Raw genomic sequence first — 6,384 nt, forward strand, 5'->3', positions numbered from 1 at the left:
TTGAGCTTCCATCTCCCCTGCCAGTAGCCAAGAGATGAGAGCAGAATTCAGTGTATACAGGCTTAGTTATTAAAACCGTGGATGTTCCGGATGTTTCTCAGAAAATATAAATAAGACATATCAAATATGGACATCAAATCCCAGATTTTGTTATGCTGTCTTTCTAAAATTAAAAATAAATAAAGAAAAAGTTTCCAAGTGTTTAAATTAATATATTTTCCATGTAATTTCCTTGTGTGGAAAAAAGTCACCATAATTTTTTAAAAGGGAGGGTTGATGTCTTCTGTTCAGTGGCTTTTACATCATGCTGAGAGGACTAGACAACTACAAAATAATGGAGTTGTTTTGTGGTAGCCTGTTAACCCCCCTGATTCTGTGATGCCATGTTCCCCCTGTTCCCTGCCCTAGCCTTGGCCACTCCCTCGGTTTCTCTCTATTTGTTCTGTCCCCCAACCCCGCCCAGGGACCACCCCTGGGCCCCTGACAAAACCACCCTGCACCCAGACCACGAGGTCTCTCTCTCTCTGCCTCCGAGGGTGCTGGGACAAGATGTGAATAAAGCCATCTCACACCCTCATGAGAGACCCTTCTCTGCCTTCTTTACCACCACTGCGCTGTAACGCTGCTGGCTGCCGGAGCCAGATCGCGGGGCTGTCCCAAATGGGCTCCGGGATGCGCCTGGTTGCACGGCCCTAGGAAACCCTCACTGAGCTCTCAGGGAGCTGCAGCCTGCTAGGCAGAGTCCAGCAGTTACAACAACAATTGTTTGGGAACTTTCCAGTGAAACTTTTTCCTGCTATAAAATGCTGATTTGTTAATTTTTTTTCAGGGGGGTGGGCAAAGCAAGAGGAGACTGAGGGGAAACTTCATTGCAGTTACAACTTCCTCGTAAGGGGAAGAGGAGGGGCAGACACTGATCTCCGCTCTGTGTGACCAGTGACAGGACCCAAGGGAATGGCCTGAATGTGTGTCAGAGGAGGTTTAGGTTGGCTATCAGGGAAATATTCTTCATCCAAAGGGTGACTGGGCACTGGAACAGGCTCCCCAGGGAAGTGGTCACAGCACCAAGCCTGACAGAGCTCAAGAAGCTCAAGAACAATACTCTTTGGGCACATGGTGTGACTCTAGGAGATGGTGCTGTGCAGGATCAGGAGGTGGACCTGATGATCCTTGAAGGTCCATTCCAACTCAGCTTATTCTGTGAATCTGTGATTTCAAATGAATTCCTGGTTTTGAAATGCTCTAGGGAAAAAAAGGGATAAATTGTATGGCTTATGCACAGCCTTGAGCAGAGGCTCAACAGAGACATGCACCAGGCTAGAACAAGCATAAGCAGATCTCCATAGCATTTCACAAAGAACAGGAATGACCACCATTTCTGTTCTGGGCATGCTTGGGTCATAATCCAGAGCAAACAACCAGCATGATTATACTTTTATGAACAGTTATAGTGGTGCTACTCTAACATGTGGGACCCTGCAAAGAGGAATAGAAGGGAGGAATATATACTTTAAAAGATACATGCTATAACATGTGTTAATCCCCTGGCAGACACAGTTCAGAGTGGACAGGGCTGAAAAGTGAAAGTCAATGGTGTTTGCAAAGAACTCTGAAGCCACAGCAAGAAATGAAGATGAGGCATGTCACACTTCATCTGTCAAAAGTAGGACATCCTCCTGGGGGCAATGTAGAAATATAATTTTCCCTAGAACAGGAACCTTATTGAAATGGCTTGAAGGCCTCTTTGGATACAGTTTTTTCTGCCTATACTGATGATAGGGAGAGCCAGGGGGACAGGCTCAGATGACCCTCTTTTGAACTGCTGCAGTTAGACAAGATGCTTCTCAGTCCACGTGTGCACAGCTCCAGGGTTTCATAGGTTTTGTAGATGTAGCTGTAACAGTAATTATAATAACTGGTGTCATGCTGGGAAAAAATAAGAAGTAGAGAGGGGAGGAAAGAAGAGAAATCCATTATGCAAAGCTGCAAACTGGATGGGAAGAAAATAAATCTGATTAGTTCTTATGCCTTTGCTCTGTATCCAGGAGTCTTTTGTTCTGAGACAACATTTGGTTCTTACAGCAGCGACGGTGATGTCCAGTTTTGCATGTCCTTGAATGCAGTAGAGCCACCTTTGAGATAAGTTTCCTGAGGGCACAGAACAGTATTCTTTCTCTACTCTGGGTGCAATGGTCACGGCTAGCATGGACCTGCCCCTCTCATCATGTAAAGTGAACAAAGCAATCAGGCAAAGAGCTCCGGCCTGGTGCAGTGCAAGCTGCAAAGGGCAGAGCGGGACTGCTCTGTTAACAGGGTCTGACATCCCCATCACGTTTTCCCCTCTCCATCACTCCCTATTAGCATGCATCCCACCGAAGGTGCCAGGAAAGCCACTTCACGATAACATCGCCCCACAGGAATACTAACCTGAAACGAGAGGAGCCTTACAAAGGCAACTGTGAACCTGATTGCAAAGGCCTAATGTGACAACCACCTAGAGGAAAAGGAAGGGGCAGGCAGCAGTTTACGTGCATTTTTTCCATTTTCATCCTCTCCTCCCCCTCGAAGTTTGCATTTTGTACAGAAGGGACAAATAAAATAACAGATTTGGAATCAATTCCACACAAGTCACTGCTCTTCCTGTTATGCTGGACACAGGTTGTGACTGTAATGGATAAGCTGTAAATATACTGAATAAAAAAATACACCCTTGTCTGCTAATTTGCCAGGAGAAGCCTTGAGACTCCTGTTTAAAGTAAATTTTGTTGCACAGCCTATCTCCTTCTGTATTGCCTTTTGCCTATTTTTCCAAGAAACCTCCTCCAAGGGGCTTTCTTCCTATTGGGTTACGGACCTAATCATAAAACAGTAATTTCTCAGGGGCCCAGACAGTGCTGATTACCTTCTAATGAGATAAAGTACCCCTCATCTCTAGGTCACTGCCTTGAAACCACCTCCATGGCTAGAAGTTTCTCCATGGCTAGAAGTGATCACAATCTGTTGATGACAAAATATGTTAATGGTGGTGGGTACTGCTGCCACAAAGCAAAGCACTTAAAGGCAGAACCTAGATGAAATGTAGAATTTAGGGAGGGAAGGTTATGAGTTTTATCTTTAATTTCTGCTGGTTTTCATCAGGTCAGTAGCTTATCTGAAACAAATTCAGAATTAACCTTCAACTCAGAGCAAATACAAGCCCAGCAAGCATTTGTCAATAATCTTGCCCATAAATTTGTCAGTAAGTTATTCTAGAGTGAAAGTGGCAAGGGGAGGGAGGGGTATAGTATTACACATGTAGTGACATAAACATCAGAAAAGCATTTCAAAACTAGAAATGAAAAATTCAACAAAATGAAAATTTCATTTAACACAATCCCATCATTTATTCTTTGATTATTGTATGTATTTCTAAATGATGCTGTAATAAATCAGTGAAATTCATGCACCCTATAACATAAGATACTGAAAACAATTTTCAGGATTTCTCATTTCATAGAAAGTTGTAGAAACAAGCTTTTGTTCCAAGCCTAAAAAACAAAATAATAATTTCCTAGTTTTCCATGAGTTGAAAAACTGTATTTCAATGTCCCTAATATTTGTGTGTCTACCACATGAGAACATACACAAACATAAAACTGAAAAACCTGAAGGCCAGGATGCTGACATACTAGACATCACAAAAGCAGGCACAGAAGCTGAAGTATAAATAACTACTGCCTCCTCAGTATAAATACTTATTTCAATATTTAAAATTTGTATTCAATGTAATTGTGCAGTGAGTATGGTTTGAGCAGGGCAAAACAAAAATCTTCTATTTTAAACCTCAGAAAAACACTGAAAAGCAGTACTTTTTCACAATCTGGGAGAGGGGGGTGGTGTTTGCTGTCCTGATCAGTCCCTCAGCTGGGAGGAGGTGGATCAGCATCAGCACACAGCCTGTCTTTCATGCCTCATACAAACAAGCCTCTCCAGACACCTGGGAATGATTGATGCTTGTAGGAGTTTAGGCCAGCTGAGCAAGGGCAAGAAGTATCTTTGTAGGCTGGAAGGGAACTCCTCTCCCTGCACAGCCTGGGTGCCAAATTCCCCATACCCCTGTTTCAGGAGCACAGCTCTGCATATTGATCAGCACAATGCAGCTGTCCACCCACGTGGTTATTAATGGGTAATAAACAGCTCAAGCACCCACAAGCTGCATTTTTCTTAGCACCAGCCTGGAATCAATTAAATAACCAGAAGGGCTCCAAGAGGTGCCATCAATTGCAAAAGTTATTACACTCTCAGGATGTTTCACTGAAAACTCCCACACAAAGCAATTAGGTGTCAGATGCTGCTGTGTCTTAATCAGGGGTTTCCAGTGGGGTTGGGGCCCCTTGTGGGCACTGCCTGGTGCAGAGTGGCAGTGCTGCACAGAGCCCTCAGCTCCCTGGTCCCTCTGTGTTCAGCTACCTGGATTGACTGCTCTGTGGTCCTCAGGAGTAAGAGAGGAAATTAAAACAGCTTGAAGGGAGCATGGAGAACAATGACAGACAGAAAAAATCATCTGCAGCTGGCTCCCAGTAAGGAGCAAATCCTGTTTGCTGGTCAAAAAATCACAAAATATTGGGCTCTTTCCAAGGGATATATGAGGAAACTTGAGGGAGGTATCCCATTTTCACTGCTTAATTTAACAGCTTGCTGTTAGTGCATGTGAAAAAGGCAATGGTAGCAAACACAGAGAAAATAACCTGTGCAAAAAAAGAGTTAGACAGATATAACATTTATGTTCAGAAAAAAACAAGAAAAGTGTTCCTGGTTGTTTTTCCTAATAATATACAAGTTATTTTAAGTAGTCTCAGCTATGTTCTGTAGTGTAAAGCAACTTCCATTCTTGTTTTATGACATTACTCATACTGAGATTGTAGTGAACAAAGCAGAAGGAGAAGGTGATTGACTTCAGGTCACTAGACCACAACAAGAAGAAAAATTGAGCAAACATCTTCAGCAGAAGTCACCAATACCTAACAGGTGTCATTTCCCCTGTGCCCACACTTCTGACATGAGCAACAAATAGTCCAAAAGTTTCAACAAAACATTCCTCACACACCCAAGACCTTAGCCATAAGGACACAGAAACAGCCATGCAAAATGTCAGAGAAAAATACTCAAATGAGCTAAGATCAACTTACATGGTAGCTGAGGATAGACTCTGAGTTTGCAAGACTCCCTGTGCAGTGACAGGAGCAGAGGTAGAGGACTAAGTAGAGAACTGATAAAACATCCCCAGTGCCTAAATACTTGTAGCTGCATTGCTGAGCTGCCTCTGCCCACAGAGTGCTGACTATGGAGGGTCTCTGTTCATCCACGAGATCTGCTGGCATTCAAAAACTCATAAACAAATACTCTTCTGCCTGTCTGTCCTGGTTTCAACCAAAACAGAGTGAATTTTCTTCTTAGTAGCTGGTACAGTGCTGTGGTTTGGATTTAGTATAAGGTTGTTAATACACTGATGTTTAAGTTGTTGCTAAGTAGTGTTTACCCAAACTCAAGGACTTTTCAGAAAGCAGGTGCACAAGAAGCTGGGGGGGAGCATATCCAGGACAGCTGACCCGAAATAACCAAAGGGATGTTCCATACCATAGAAGATCATGCTCAGTATATAAACTAAGGGGAAATTGGCCCGGGGTGGCCAATCACTGCTCAGGGACAGGCCAGGAATCAGGTGGTGAACACATACTCTGCATGACATGCCTTTCTTGGGTTTTATTTCCCTCTCTCTCCTTTTCATTACAATTATTAGCATTGTTATCATTAGTATTATTTGTATTATATTTACTTTGTTTCAATTGTTAAACTGTGGGAACCTAGAATGCAGAGAATATTTCTCTGCCTGTTTTGAAAGGTTTTACCCCTCTGGACATTACTGGTTTTGACCTTTGTCCATGGGAAAATTTGCCTAGCCTCTGGGAAGAATTTGAATCTACAATGGTGTGAATGAGGTGATAGAATACTATGTGAGATTATCACAGGGTGAAAAATTTAGAGGTTTTAGGTCTATTTGCATAGTAAATAGATAGAAGTAGAAAACTCAAATTGGAGGATAAGTTGTAGTTAAAAGCTTCTTTCTCCTTCTTCACTAACTCCATATTTTGCAGCAATAGTGGTTTGGGATGATTGGATACAGAATTCCACAGTTCCTGTCTACGTGATTTAGGAATTTGTTGGACATTGGTAAAAAAGTGAAAAGATCTTGCGTTTTAAGTTTTCATTGGGTAATTTACCTTAAAAAGGCTGTGAGATCTTGATAAGTTGTCTTCTTGCTGCATTGTCTGCTCTGTGCTAGGTCTAGGCCATGCCAGTGGCTTGTACTCCTTAGATAAGAATTAATAAACACCTATCTGGAGA

The sequence above is a fragment of the Corvus brachyrhynchos genome, unplaced genomic scaffold (assembly GCF_000691975.1).
Source record: "Corvus brachyrhynchos isolate BGI_N302 unplaced genomic scaffold, ASM69197v1 scaffold27, whole genome shotgun sequence".
Lineage (NCBI taxonomy): Eukaryota > Metazoa > Chordata > Aves > Passeriformes > Corvidae > Corvus > Corvus brachyrhynchos.